Genomic DNA, 16,558 nt, shown 5'->3' on the forward strand with positions numbered 1-16,558 from the left:
CATGCATGAATTATTTTGATTTGCAATCCCACCTTCTGTCTCTTCAGTCTTTTATTCTCCTCTTCAAGAAATGAAACATTGTTCTCTAGTTCATGGGTGTAAGCAAAAGGACCTGCTTTCTTGCTCGTGATCGAGCGCGGATTCCCTATTTTTAATCATCCTCTTCTGCCTTCTTTCTAGACTATTTTCAGCGGCATTACATGGAGCAATTCGCTTTCTTCCAGAGGTTTGTATCTCTGATAGTGTTCCAATTATATGTGCTGGAGACATTGTCACTTGACTTTCAGGATAAGTTGCATCCATAATTGTGTTAGCAACAACAGGTATGTTCAATTGGATGGCCTTCATAATATTTACATATATTATTTATAGAGTGTTGACAAATATGAACATAGTTTAGCTTGGATTGAAGACAACAATAAGTGTTCTCAATTCAAAAGAACTTAGCGGGAAGAACTCAAAGAAAGATTAGCAATGGATGAGTCAATATCTTCGATTTACACAAGTTGTGCTTTTATTAATTAGAGAAAAACCCAAGAAAAAAATAGCTTATTTTACAAAATGAAATCTCAAAATAATCAGCAAACTTAGAAATGAAATGAGAAATACAATATCCTTGATCACACAAGTTATGTTCTTAAAATGTAGAAGAAATTATGTCAATCTAAGTGCACGAGCAGTTATGTTCCTAATGAAAAAATAATTAACAACTCAGTATGGAGTGAAGCATTTATTTGTTAAATTAATACAACTTGAAGAACTGATAAGTTTGATTGTTTGGTAGGAGGTAGAAGATTAGACATCTCATATTTGGTTGATGGTATACATTTATCTCGAGATAAATTTATACCATCAACCAAATAAGGTATAATAGCTTAGTCGTCATAGCATATATCAAGTAAAAATAGATTTGGTATGTTGTTGGAGAAAAAAGATGAAAAATTTCTTGCTCCGAGAAACTTCAAAACCAACATTCTTCCATTCTAGAAAAGAAAAAAATCACTTTAACTTACGTCTGATACTATGTTTTAGTGATTAACACTCCCACACCCCACCCCATCCCCACCCAAAAGGAAAAAAAAAGATAAATATTGTGTATATAGTTGTTATACTTATTTCTTGCTCTCGTATTTTCTAAAAAAATTACACATACTGGAATCTCATTAAGAATTTCATTAGAGGAGAAGTGGAGGATGTCCTTTGTCATGCCCTCCAAGTATGGTTCAGACTTGCCACTACCGAAGAATTTCTATGTTACTATCAAAGAGGTGCCTCGCAAAATTGTCGCAGTTGTTGCTTTTTCAGGTTTGTAACTTCACATTCAGTATGTCAATACAAAGTTCAAGATGGAATGTTCAGCTTTCTTGAAATTCAATATATGTTGTCAGAAAGCTAGGATCTGTCTCATTGGTTAGTAGTAGTAGATCTTGGTAAAGTTACTTGGTACTTAATTGATCGATTGACTTGTTATGATATGAGAGAAACTTGGACATAGTGATACTTACGTTTCTTTCTTTAATGTCCTATAAGCCTGCTGTGACGAATGACGGTGATCAATTCAGAGTTCAAAGAGAAAACATTAAGGAATTCTGTTTTTCAAGTTCTGTATCCTAACATAGCTAGCCCTCTCTCGTTTGATTCCAATGAAGGTTTTGTGAATGACGAAGAAGTTAAAGCTCGAGAATCAAGACTTCGAACTGCACTAAAGGGAGATGCATAGTTTCAGGTAAAAGATGGTGCTTTGGTAGAAGTTGCACAGGTATATTTGTAGAATCATTTCAATTACACTTACAATGTCTCCTGGAGAACATATTTCGACCTAGTTCAACTAAAGTAGCTGCATATTTATTATGCTTCTCTTGCAGTATAATCCACCATTTACTCTTCCTTTCACACGTCGGAATGAGATTAGCCTAGAAGTCAAAATGAAACGGGAATAGCTAATCTAGAACTTGTTTGGATTCAATTAAAAGTTCATCAAATCTACTTTTGAATCATTTTTGACTTTTGGGAGAGATTTCAGCTCTGTTAATCAGCAAGAAGTTGGTATATGGAATAACTGTTTGAGATGTTTGAAAAACCTTCCTGAAGGTAGTTCTTTAATTGATGCAATTTCCGTGTTACTCAAATGACAATAACCAACCATGATAAAAGCATACAATTGCTTGTTCAAGTCCAAAACATTTGACTTTCTAATAAAAGAAAGTTGATTTTCGTTATTACATAAAAAGCATTACCGATCACCAATATAGCAGCAGGAGATAGCAATATAACACTACGCACACAAGCCCCAAAGTAAAGGGAGAACATCATACTTTTTTTTTCTCCACAAGTGAGAACAATAAAGTTTTCAGCTTTAATCCCTATCAAACACTAAATTGCCAAGAACCAATTTTTTTCCAATTAACACAAAGTAAATAGCAAGTAGAAGTAAAAAAATTATAACCCAACATAAGCATTTTAGCCATCAAGATGTTTTGAGCTTCTCTCCCAGGCTTGTGTGGGGTTACAAGATATTTTACGTGGGAGAATTGTTCATGTGTATGTACAGAAGCTTGGGTTTCAATCGAATTTAGTTTGATGCCATCTTTCTGTTCAGTATTCGCATAAATACAACATCACTATTTACTCAAACATTAGCGATAATTTAAATTCTAAAAAATTAGAAGACTTATCCTAGTTCTACTGATAGACCAGTACGTCAATCCGGGTACAAGTAAATGAAAATCATTAAACTCCAAGCTAAATCGTCAAGAGCCAAGAAAATTGATTTCGATGAGAAACTCGTACATGAACAGATGAAATTCAAAAGAATTCCGATAAAGAAACCCACAAAGTTAATTTCGACGGGAAAAGGACCAAATTAATTACTGCATGTGAGAAAATACAACAAAAATCTGAATCTAAACAATTTTTTGACAACCCAAAGTAGAACATGAAAAGCATAATCACTCAACCAAAATTGAAAACACAACTATTGAAATTATTGGTACTTCCAAATACAAGGATAATTCAACATCAATAACAAACCCAAATAAAAAAAATAAAAAAAGATTCACACACACCCAGATCAATTTGGAACTTCAACTTTAAAGAAAAGGAAAATGGCACAAAAAAAACTCAATTGAAATATGAAAGAACCTTACATGGAGAATGCTGAAGTGAAAGAACAGAACTTGTGCACAGAAGGTAGAGCATGAATGAAGATTACAAACAACATACTGTATACATTGATAACATAGAAGAAAGACACGTAGGAAACTGAAAGACAAATTGATAGCATGGGAAGAAGACATGTAGTCACAATAGAGAATGAGAAAGACAAAAATACCCTGAGAGCAATGAAACAGGCATGTTGAAACAAGCCTTTTCTAAAATAAGAGTAATATATATATATATATATATATATATATATATATATATATATATATACTAGAAGTGGATGGCCCGTGCCAACATTTCAAGTGGGATACATATATGACTATTGCATATTAAGTCCAAGTGTGACCCGACAAAAATTATATGTTAATGTTGGAGCCTAAGTTTTATAACATCACATTTTATTTACATAGGAAAAATGAAAGTGATCCGTTATGATTATGCTTGCTACATCAACAAAAAATGGCTCTTATCACATTGCGAAGTGTAGATGACATTATTTTTCACTGACCTAAAAAATTAAAACACAACAGTTAGTTGAAGTTCTGAATGTACGAAGTAGTAATTCCGAAAGAAGTTTATATACCTTGTTATTGTGTTTTGGAGGGGAAGTCTTCACCTCTAGAGCATGCTTGTGATAAGAAGTGACCTCTTGCTTGTCTTTTTTGTTTGTGATAGGATTTCCTATCTTCCTTTTGTTGCTTCCTGCTGTATCCATTGGAGCAGGTGATGATGGTGCACCGATTGTTTGCAGGAGTAATAGGAGTAATGACAGGATCCTACTTAGACCGGATTTCCATTTTGCGTAACTGGAAAAAGCTAAAAGGAAAAACAACAAAAAGAATCACTTCTCAAGTCGGGTTCCCTTAAAGTAACAAATTACACAGCTCCGATCGTAAAAATAAATTGAACTCCATAAAGTATTAACGATCCATCACCTCTGAGAAGCAAAGAAAGCTATAATGTTAACTTCCTCCCGAAGTGTTAAAAACTAAACTCAGATACCAAAGATAAAAAAAATTAAACCTACAAAAAGGACCCCATAAAGTACTAACCATCCAACACCGCAGAGAAGCATATAAAGTTACAATCTTTAACTTCCTCCCAAACAGTTCAAAGTAAACTCAGACACAAAAGATAAAACAAATAAACATACAAACAGAACCTATAAAGTGTTTAGCTATGCAGCACCATGAGAATGCATAAAGCTACAATCTTTACATTTCTTCTCAACTGTTCAACTTTAATAACATATAGTATTAAATAAATAGTATAAAATAATATTAGTATTTACTGTGTACTAATCCTAATCCTATTAGGATTAGTACTCCTTAATCCTAGTCCTATTAAGATTAGTACTCCTTCCTATATCTCCTATATATATCTCTCATGTATTCCCTTATTAGGTAAACACTTCAGTACAATCAATATTCCTTCATGGTATCAAGAGCCAGAAAACCTAGATCTTCTTTTCTCTAGGTTTTTTTCTCTCTCTTTAGGGCACCGATCGTTCCCTCTCTTCTCTTGGGCGGCGGCAGCCATGACAACCGAGGTGGATCCTCTCGATTCACTTTCTTCTGGCGTTAAACTCCTTCTCAGGCATCTTCATGCCCTGATTCTCGAAAAATTATCAGACATAAATTACCCTACATGGAAAATCACCGTTCTTACAGCCCTTGAGGCCAATTACCTTCTCAAATACGTCGATGGAAGCACAGAACCGCCGCCGGCAGTCATCACCACCACAGACAAATCAGAAAAAATCAATCCGGCCCATGCCGCCTTGAAAGCCGTGGATGGAAGATCCGATCATGTTTGATTGCGGTCATCTCTCCCACGGTTCAGAAACACGTCCGATCCTACCAACTGCTTCAGCCCTGTGGACGACCCTCGCAACACGCTATGCATCAATTTCCCACTCTCATATTTTTCAATTGCGTGATCGTCTCCACACAATTAACAAAGGCATGAAAACTATGGAGGAGTATTTAGACGAGGTCTCCACCATCATCATAGCCCTCGACACCGTGAATGAAATCATTCCCGAAAAAGATCTCGTCATGTGTGTCGTTCGGGGGCTCCCATCAGCTTACTCCTCCATTAAACAGGAAGTTCGCATCAGTCCAACGCCCGTTGACCTGGCTACTCTCTCCTCGTGGCTAAAAAGTGAAGAAATCCACGTGGATTTGGAGAGCAAACTTCTTCTCCAAGAAGACGCTGTTATGGAGCCGACCACCGCCCTCACCGCAAGCCAGAACTATCGTAGGGGGCGTGGTGGCGGTCGGCAGGGGAGCTGCGGAGGCTACAGCAGAAACAGCAGAGGCCGCGGGTGTGGCGGTCGGCAGGGCAGTCGTCCATCGTACGACGGTCAACAGCACGGCAGCAACAACAACTTGCACTATTTCGGCAGCAGCGTGCAATCATCTTCCAGCGGCGGGCAGGGCACTTACGAGTGGGATCGTCCAACTTGTCAAATCTGTCAGAAAACAGGACACACCGCTGTTCGTTGCTGGTTTCGGTATGAGGAGAGCCGAAATAGTGATAACCGTGTCAATTATGCATCTCAAGCCGGCCCTTCCTCTGAATGGCTGTTGGATACTGGGGCTAACATGCACGTTACTTCTGATCTATCCAAGCTTAACGCTCCAAATCCATATCATGGCTCCAATGGTATTACTGTTGGCAACGGTGAGTCCCTTAATATTTCTCACACTGACACGGGTACCATTAAAACCCCCACCGTTATCTTTCACCTAGGTAACCTTACCCATGTCCAATCTATTAAAACCAATCTCCTTTCAGTTCACCAATTCACAAAAGACAATAATTGCTCACTCTTGTTCACCTCTAATGATTTTCAGATCCTAGACAATACTACCAAGAGGGTGATTTTTAAGGGCCCCTGTGAGTATGGTCTGTACGTTCTTCCTGGCACAAGTTCGTCTGCCCACCCAGTTTCAGAAAGCGTGCTTGTGGCTCCGGTGGCTCTTTCGGATGATGGCCACAGTCTGTTGTGGCACAGTCATCTGGGTCACCCGTCTACTCAAATAATAAATTCTTTAATGTCTCAATTAGGTTTTTCTTCCATTCATGTAAAAAATTGTGACTCCTGTTCAATTGCTAAATCTCATAAATTACCTTTTACTTTATCTGAGAAGCGTACAACTGCACCTTTTCAACTTATTCATTCTGACCTATGGGGTCCTACTGCTGTTCCTTCATTTGCTGGTTTTCGCTATTATATTTGTTTTGTGGATGATTTTACAAAATAAACTTGGTTGCACCCACTAAAACACAAATCACAGGCATACACCACCTTTGTCACTTTTGAAAAAATGGTCAAAACACAATTCAATTCTCATGTTAAACTTTTTCGAAGTGACAATGGAAAGGAATATGTAAATAACATCTTTGGCCAGTTTCTGCAATCCCTGGGAATTATACATCAAACCTCCTGTCCATACACTCCCTAACAGAATGGGGGGGCTGCACGTAAACATCGCCATCTCATTGAAACGGTGGTTACTCTTCTACATCAATCTCATCTCCCTGTCTCCTTTTGGGTAGAAGCTCTAGCCACCGCAAACTACCTCATTAACAGAATGCCCAGTCACACCCTCTCCAATAAATCGCCCTATCAACTCCTTTACCAAGAACTTCCCAATTATACCAACCTCCGCGTCTTTGGGTGTCTTGCCTACCCTTGGCTACGCCCTCATATTACTCACAAATTACAACCCCGATCCCGTCCTTATATTTTTTTGGGCTATCATCCTACATCCAAGGGTTATCGCTGTCTTGACCCACAAACTCATAAAGACTACATATCTCGTCATGTCAAATTTGTCGAAAATGAGTTTCCCTACGAGTCTATTTCCTCCTCCACAAATACATCATTCATTGGTGTCCTTCCCCCTTTTCCAACATACTCACAGGGTCCCTCACCACCTTCCCCACACCTCCACCCACTACCCAACCACCCCTCATCACCCCGTCGACCGTCACCCACAATACATCCGCAACCACCACCCACACTCACAACCAACCCGAACCACCCCATACCCACAACATCTCTAGCCCGATCCTCTTTGGGTCCTTCTCGACCACCCCCGAATCACCGCCGCCCGTGCCACCCCCCAATAGTCATCCCATGTTAACCCGTGGCAAAGTCGGTATCATTAAACCCAAAACCTTTCAGGCTACTATACTACCAAATACACCCCTTCCCGATAATGAACCAACAACCTACTCTGTTGCCTCAAAAAATTCTTATTGGCGTCATGCTATGGATGACGAGTTTAAGGCTTTAACTGAATAGAAAACTTGGGTTCTTGTACCTAAGCCCCATGGGCGGCACCCAGTGGTCTGTAAATGAGTGTACAAAATTAAACACAATGTAGATGGCAATATTTCCAGGTACAAGGCTCGTTTGGTTGCTAAAGGCTACAATCAGGAGTATGGTCTTGATTACTCCGAGACATTCAGTCATGTTATTCGGCAGGAAACCATTCGCCTGGTACTGTCACTCACCGTGCGCAACAATTGACTCATCAATCAGTTCGATGTTTCCAATGCTTTTCTTCATGGCATGCTTGATGAAACTATCTACATGACGCAACAACCTGGCTATGTTGATCCCCACTTCCCTCAACATGTTTGCAAACTCCAGAAGTCTCTGTATGGGCTCAAGCAAGCCCCCCGTGCTTGGTACACACGTCTGAAAACGTTCCTCTAGGGACTCGACTTCACGTGTTGCGTACACGACACGAGTCTGTTTACTCGACATTCAGCACACGGTTCATTCATTCTTCTTGTCTATGTAGATGATATCATTATTACAGGCTCTACTACAGCTCTCATCCAGGATGTCACTCGAGCTATGCATACTACCTTCAAAATGAAGGACCTTGGCCCGTTACATTATTTTCTGGGAATGGAGGTTTCTCGGACAGGCAGCGGCTTGTTTCTTCATCAGTCAAAATATGCTCGAGATCTGTTGCAAAAAGCTGGACTGGAACATGCACCAGTCAACCAACACCGATGGCAGTCTCTTCGTCTACGAATGGAGCCGACACCTCCTTTGGCGATATCACCCACTTCTGCAGCCTCATTGGGGCTCTACAGTATCTGGCCATTACCTATCCTGACATCCAGTTTGCTGTCAACCGAGTTGCTCAGCACATGCATCAACCAAGTGAACATGATTACCATTGTCTAAAACGCATTCTCAGGTACATTTTTGGCACTCTTGGTCGTGGTTTACTCATTCGACTCGGGGACTTGGAGCTTTGGGGTTTCTCAGATTCAGATTGGGCGAATGATAAAAATGACAGAAAATCTACATCGGGGTTTCTCGTTTTTCGGGGCCGAACCTGATCTCCTTGTGTACAAAAAAACAACCCAAGGTCTCTCGGTCCTCGACTAAAGCTGAATACCGCGCCCTTGCTCTTCTTGCTGCTGAGACCATGTGGGTCACATATATTCTTCGCGAACTCCGCGCCACTCACACTGTTCCTGCTCTCTATTGTGACAACAAATCAACCATCTGCGTGGCCAAGAATTCTGTCCTACAGACCAGAATGAAGCATGTTGATACCGATTGTCTTTTTGTTCGCTATGAAGTTCAGGCCGGCACCATGACTGTGCAGTATGTACCCACTGAAGAACAACCGGCTGATATTCTCACCAAGCCTCTCCTGAGCCGACAGCACGATTACCTCAGTTCCAAGCTTCCGTTCGCTTCCGCTCAGCTCAGCTTGAGGGGAGATGATAACAGATAGTAATAAATAAATAGTATAAAATGATATTAGTATTTACTGTGTACTAATCCTAGTCCTATTAGGATTAGTACTCCTTAATCCTAGTCCTATTAGGATTAGTACTCCTTCCTATATCTCCTATATATATCTCCCATGTATTCCCTTATTAGGTTAACACTTCAATACAATCAATATTCCTTCAAACTTAAATGTAGAACCAAACGATGTACTCATAAATTTCTTGAGTTAAGGGTCTATCGGAATTAGTCTCTCTACCTCATCTCACAAGGTAGGGATAAGGTTTACATACACAGTCTCCCCAAACGCCACTTGTGCGGTTACATTTGCTATGTTGTCCTTGTCAAGAAATTATGCCATTTGATCAATAATTCATGATTGGATGATTTAAAAGACAGTGATCAAACCACAAAACAAAACAATTCTACTAATTTCTAGGAGATTCAACAAATTATACGATATGATCAAGTTTCATGACTTGACATTGATCAAGAAAATCTCAGTCCCTTCTAATTCCTTACACCTACAAGACAAGAAAGATAAAAACCCAGAGCCAATAAATAGTTAAGCTTCCACACCAAAAGTCAAGACCTTTGATCAATTCTCAACAATTTGTTGAAGTGACAGGATTCTTAGTAACAACAGTAGCTCTAACAAATTGAGTTCTCATTTTTCATAAGTTATACCAACATCAAATTTTTAAATCTAAAAACAACCAAACAAGAACAACAAAACCAATTAACTTAAAAGAGGTAATAGAAATAAATATCTCACATTGAATACTATAAAAGAAACCTTCCAAGGATGAAATGTAATCTCTCTTGATACAGAAAAGTTGCAAAGACTTTGAAAATCCTAATTCCGATAAACAATTCCATCACCATAAATTTAGTTTTGGCAAGGAAAGCATTACCTCGTAATTATAACTCTTATACAATCACATGAACACAAAGCGAGAACAAAGAAGCTGCATTACACAAAAAGAGCAGACCAAAAGAAGGAGAACAAACTATCAGTTACCAATGGAAAAACCGAATGTATAGACTCTGTACAATAATTTAAAAAAAATATTTTTTTAAGCTGCAACATAAACATCGCGAGAATTGATCCAAACTTATTGGAACATTCAATGAATCATGCAACATCACTCTGTTTCATCCTATTCTCACACAAGTCTCACAATTTTTCTGCTAAGCCACTTATATATTCAGTATTATTGATCAATCGGTCACCTGGATATATGGAGATTTAAATCGAAAAGGCTCCCATCGGTAAAACATTTCATACCAAAAATGATTCTGCACTCGGGGAACTCGAACTCGAGACCTCTGGTTAATTACTCCATCACAACCTTATTCCATTGATGAGTCTGTAATTAGCTTACTTATTTCTGTGAATTAGGAGACAGAGATGCCGCCTTGGCTCTATCTCTCTCTATCTTCTTTTTACGCTTCTGCTTCAAGTCTTATGTATATATGCGCCTACCCCTACTCTTCCTTCTTATTTATTTTGAATAAAAAAAATTTGATCACTTCCTCATCCCTATTTTTCTACATTATTAATTTGTTCAATCTTTGGCATTATTGACATTGTAAGTCCTAATATATGTAAACATCTGCCAAGGAAACATATATATTTGTACAATAAAATGTAGCAGTAATAACACATATCATTATAAAAATATGGGAAAAGGGTCTGATATACCCCTCAACTTTGTCATTTGAAGCTGATATACCCCTCGTTATAAAAGTGACTCATATATGCCCTTACCGTTATACAAACGGCTCACATATAGCCCTGCCATTACAAAATGGCTCACATATACCCTCCATTTAATGGAAGTTAAAAAATTAGTTTTAAATTTATATTTATTACTTCTAATTTTTTTTTAAAAAATTATTTAGGGGTATATATGATTCTTCTATCAAAGTTCAAGGTATATTTTAATTTTTTCATACATAAATTATTTTTTGACTTCTTTTATTATAATTATTTGAATTTTCTTATTCTTATTTTGTTTTTGTCTTTCATTCCTTAGTTTAAAGAATAAAAAATTAAACTATTCTTTTTGTGTGTATTGTAATTTAATTTCGTATTCGAAGAAAAAATTTGGTCATCTACAATAAGTTTTATAAGTATATTAGTGAAACATAAATAAATTTGATTATCAAAATAATAATTATAAATTAGTCATTGAAACAAAAAAAAATTCAAAAAAATATGTTTGACAAGGATTAAATTTACTCATATGACATTATATTTTTTAGAAAAAATAATAAAAATTTAAATTTAAATTATTATTTTTTTATTTCCGTTGAGGAAAAGGGTATATGTTAGCCATTTGTTTACAAGTAGGGGTATATATGAGTCACTTTCATAACAAGGGGTATATAAGCTCTAAATGAAAAAAGTTGAGGGGTATCAGACCCTTTTTCCTAAAAAAATTGGACTTTATTTTGCAATTTCAGTCGTTAATACAATTAAAATTAAACACAGGTGCAACTAATTGATCAATAGGATTGCAAACTAAACGTCAGCGCCTATAGTTTTTTGTAAATGTCTTCCCTATCCACTTAAGCCAGTTAGAAGTTTGTGCATCTGATATTAACTACAGCTACATGAGATGATATCATCTAGTGGGAACCGATTTAATATTATCCTTTTTAACCTCTTAAACTGTTACTGAAGTGCATAGGTCTCCTCTTTTGACTTCTGAAAACTTTACTTTTAACTAATCTTTTATGGTATGGGATACTCCCTGTTACATTCCATTTTAACAATAAATTGCATCCAATATTTGCCACTTCCTATAAAGATCAATATCCTCTTTCAGGTTTCTGAAAGTTGAGGAAAATATGACTGTAAGGGAACATATGAAACCAATTTTGCTGACTCCCTCAGAGATATACAATAGCTACTAAATAGGTATAAAGTACTGCTGAAACTACTACTCAGCCACAAAAGCTAGAGGCTGAAGCCACGATGATGGCAGAATCACGATACTCCACTACAATCCAAGGCACAACAATAGCCTTTAAGGTTATTATTTTTAATTTTTTATATCTTCATTCAATAGATTAGGATAACTTTCACATTTTTTAATCCATATTATCTCAGAATTTAACTAAAATTAATTTGAAGATAGTACTTGAGCTTCAGAGAGTCAGACACAGTAGAAATGGACATTTTTCTTCAAGATTTTAACCCTCGGCACTTTTACAAAGTCAAGACTCAACATCTTTTATACTGGAGAAATTGTTTGTTTCTTATTCAGTGCACAGAGTAAAATAAATTCATAGCGACACATTAAAATAATGATAACTAACCAAATCATTTTCTACAAAACTCAATAAAGATAGATAAACGGATGCACGATTCGACAGACATACCGGTAGCTGAAATTCCGATAAAGGTAATTGTAGTTTCCCTTAACTTCAATCTGCAAGAAAAAATAATTTCAAAACGTCAGTGCAACCTACAAAAATAGAAGACCAAAATTGACAACCCCAGAAAGCTAATTCTGTCGTAATAAAATCTTTCATAAAATTTTCTTCTGATTATTACATCAGAAGCCCATATAAACAGACAAAAGACCAAATAAACTATTGCATGTTCAGAATGCTTAAAAATGCAACATAGGCGAATGAAAAGACGAAATAACTAAACAAAAATCGAAGCTTCAAGGGAAGCAAAACAAACTAGAACATCTAACAACAAACCCAAATTTATAAAAAAAATTATGAAGACACCATATCAAATGTCATCAATAAAAGAGATAAAACAAGTAACTTGATTTCAATACAACCGTCCATCTTTGTTTCCTAGCTGTCGAGCTAAGAAGAGCTTCATTTTTTGGGTGCCATCAACTTATATAACTCTGGTCACCTAGTTTTTTTGTTGGCGTTTATATATTAGCAGAAATGTGACAATTTGTATAGCTAGCTTCTATACATATTTGACCAATACACAAAACTTAGACGGAACTTGATAACCTGGCTTCTAAAATCAAAGTCTAGCGACATCATATTTTTTCAGATAAACATTTAAATAGATTTGACAACACGGGTCAATACAAATCTGGAACCATACAATCATGTCAAATATAACAAATCTTATGATTTAGGTTCAAGATATTTAAAAATATAATCAATCTGACACAGCTGAAAATAAGTTAATCGATCCACGGAAAAGAAAAATATAGCAGAGACATTTATAGAGAGAGATATGAGGACAAACAAAATGGACAGGTGCTTAAGAGACTGATCAAGAAATGCAAAGATGAGGGAAATGGTTAGTCATGACGATGTAGGACACATGAAGTTCCTTTTCTCACTTCTCACTCTCAGGATTGCCACACGAAAGAAGCTAGTCCCTTCCGAAGGTCACAGAATTTTACTGTCAGCTCGACTACTAAAAACATGTAGTTTTTAGAAGAAAAAACAAAAAAAACTACTTCGAAGCAATTTTGCCTACCATGTAGAAGGACCCTGATCATGGAGAAATTGTTGAAGGGATACAATATAAGGTGTAGTTTGAATTGAATCCATGCCTACCATATAGAAGACCCTCATAGATACCACTAGAGTATAAGCTTTAATTGTTTGTACGTCACCCCGTTTATTATCATCTCTATCCAATTATATTCTCATGTATAGCACAATCTATCAATATAGTTATGCTTTTATCATCTTCTGTTAATTTTTGGTGCTGAATTATTTTTTTCGAGCTAGCTCTTTCGTTGCGTCTTTTGTCCTTGTAATGGCTTCTCAGTTATTATTTGTTTTGGATCAAACAGTCCAATTGTTTTTGTGGTATGCTTGTATAGTTTTTTAGTTACTATTCATGGAAAATATTGATCGAAAAAAAATTGATATACCAGCTCAACTAAACAGAAACAATACACTAAAACAGCTGAAAACAGAACAAAAAAGCACAAAGTTTGAATCTTTAAACTCAAAATCAACAGAATAACCCCAATGTTAAACCACAAAACAAATTACCAACTCACCAACTACACATAACTAAAGTATGAAAATTAAACCCCACATCTAGTCAAATCAGGAACTCAAACATAATAAGAAAAAGCTCATACCTTTACCAGAAAACCAGAAAAGGCCTTTAGGCTTAAAAGGGTCTATGCAACAATGAATTCAAGAACAAGAACAGGTTTTACCCACTGCAGATTTGCAGTAAATTAAAAGTATAATATTAACTGAATGAGTATAAAGATTTACAGAAAAGAAGAAAAAAAAGAGTTATAGGAATCAGGATGAATCAATCATAGAATCAAAATCCCCACACTACGTAACCTTAATCTAAGACGTTTGTTTTCGAAGGATCTTAAAGAGTTACACTTACAATAGTCGAGGAGAAGAAAATCAAACTATCAGAAACCACAAAATAAATTGGAAGACCAAACTAATACTACATCTGACAAAAGACAACCAAAATTTTTACTGCATGTTAAAATATATGGATTTTTCATACATGAACAAAGGAAGACAACCAGAAATTTGAATTGGAAGATCAAACTAACACTAAATCTAACAAAATAGAACAAAAAGTTACTGGATGTGAAAATACATGGGTTTTTCATACATGAAGAGAAGAAGACAACCAAAAATTTGAAACGGAAATTCAAAATACAAAACGTAAAACGATAATCACCCAAATGGATTAAAATTATTGGGACTTCTGTAACATGGAACAAGAATCAAATTTCACATACCCAAATCAAATTTGGTATATTCACCCACCTAAATCAATCTCAATCAGACAACCAAAAGGATAATCCAACGTCAATAACAATCCCAAATGGAAAAATAAAGTCAATATTCACACACCCAAATCAAATTTGGAACTTCAACCTTGATTGAAAAGGAAGACGATGGAAAAAGAAAGATTAATTGAAACATGTAAAACCTTACCTGGAGAACGATGAAGAGAGGGAACTTTGATGTGCAAACAGTGAATCATCATAAATGATGAATTAGGAGAAAGGCATGCATACTAATTTTACCAGAAGAAGACACGTTACATAAGAAATTGAAAAGACAAAATTGATTAACCAAGGAGAAGACACCTATCCATATACACAATTGAAAAGACAAAAATAACCCTTGAACAATGAAGCAGGCATGTTGATTATGCCTTTTTCTAATATAGTAGAATATATACTAGATAATTTCTGTCAGCGCGTGCACGGACCTAATATTTATCGTGTTGCAGTCTGATCATAGTCTTGTATTTTATGTTAAATAATCTAGTTTATCGTTACTATATTTTCACAATTTTTTTGCAATTTTAAATTGCATCATATTGTTGCAACAATTTCCAGTAATATTTACCACACTTCATAACTCATAATTAATATAAAAATGTTGAATGATGTGCTCCTATATAATGGCATAGCAAGTTAAAATATCCAACATGAATGCAATATCAACTAATTTATAATCTTCACAATTTTTCTTACATTCTTGCTTCTCTATACCTGTGGTCATTTGTACTTCAGAGGCGACAACTGAAACCATATGCATAATTGATATCATGAGAACTTCAATTGTGGATTATATTGAAAGTGCCACAAGTTTTACCTCCAACAACACAAATCTATCTTGAATTTTGTGGAGCTTCTTAATGGCTGCACCAAAATTCCCTCTAAGAAGTTAGGAAAAACACCTGGGAAAGAGGATGAAAAAATTAACTTCAAAGTACAAATGATTCAAAATTGCAAGTGGATAACCACATCATAAGGACTAACCTTTCAGAAAATAAGGTAGACATGGTGAGCAAAACAAATCCTTTAGCAGTCTCATCCAACTGAGTTGTGTGTCACTGCTCAAGTACCAACTGAGCTTGCACATATGATTCATCTGTGGATACCACATGGAAAATCAAATCCAAATTCCTATTCACAATGACAACAGAGAACCTAACTAAAGACTTGGGAAAATTAAAAGTAAAAACTAATTTTTGCCAACAGCATATGTGCCCAATGTGGAAACTCTAAGGGCAGGGCAGGGCAACACAAAGCATCCCGTGTTAGCGAGCACCCCAAAGGGTGTGATGTAGACAACCTATTGTAAATGCAAGCATTAGCATTTGTGTACATTGTTCAAACATCTGACTTGTAGTTCACACGGCGACAACTCAATTGTTGCATCAAGACTCTCCTTCAGTATAACAGATGATCGAATACAAGGCACAAACTTGATGGCATGCGGAAAAGTGAAAGACCTGATTTTTTAAATGGACATCTACGGCCACATGGAAAATAAAAGCAAATTCATATTTTCAATTGTTGTAAGTGAAAGTTCACATATTTCACAACTCTCTGGTGTTAGAAGATTGACTATCGTATTGCTCATTTGAACCTATAGGGATATTGTAAGGATTAGAAACTCAATGAATTATGATGAAGAAGAAAATAGAGATCCAAACCTAGATAACATTGAAATAGTAAAGAGTACAAAAAAAATATAATAGCACACATAAAAAGCCAGAGGTAAAACTACAAGTACCTTGTAATAATTTTTCAGGGAAGTTTTTCTTTTCATTCTCCGTTATCATGCTGCCTATTCCTTTTTGCCAGCGTATTCCTTGGAGGTTGATCATTCTTA

The 16,558-nt window shown here is 36.3% G+C and overlaps 2 long non-coding RNA genes across 2 annotated transcripts; one reads left to right on the forward strand and one right to left on the reverse strand.

The window, feature by feature from the left end:
• The first annotated feature begins 1,249 nt into the window (after positions 1-1,249).
• LOC138348490 (uncharacterized) lies at positions 1,250-3,089 on the forward strand. The gene is made up of 3 exons (XR_011221094.1): positions 1,250-1,305; positions 1,650-1,759; positions 1,866-3,089. It is a non-coding gene; the product is annotated as an uncharacterized lncRNA (long non-coding RNA).
• Positions 3,090-3,458: 369 nt separating this feature from the next.
• On the reverse strand, positions 3,459-14,973 carry LOC109119887 (uncharacterized). Its single transcript, XR_002027458.3, has 5 exons — positions 14,864-14,973; positions 12,326-12,375; positions 9,850-9,903; positions 3,746-3,978; positions 3,459-3,670 (listed from the first exon to the last, which is right to left on the reverse strand). It is a non-coding gene; the product is annotated as an uncharacterized lncRNA (long non-coding RNA).
• Between the last annotated feature and the right edge of the window lie 1,585 nt (positions 14,974-16,558).

This window comes from Solanum lycopersicum, chromosome 1 (assembly GCF_036512215.1).
Source record: "Solanum lycopersicum chromosome 1, SLM_r2.1".
NCBI lineage: Eukaryota > Viridiplantae > Streptophyta > Magnoliopsida > Solanales > Solanaceae > Solanum > Solanum lycopersicum.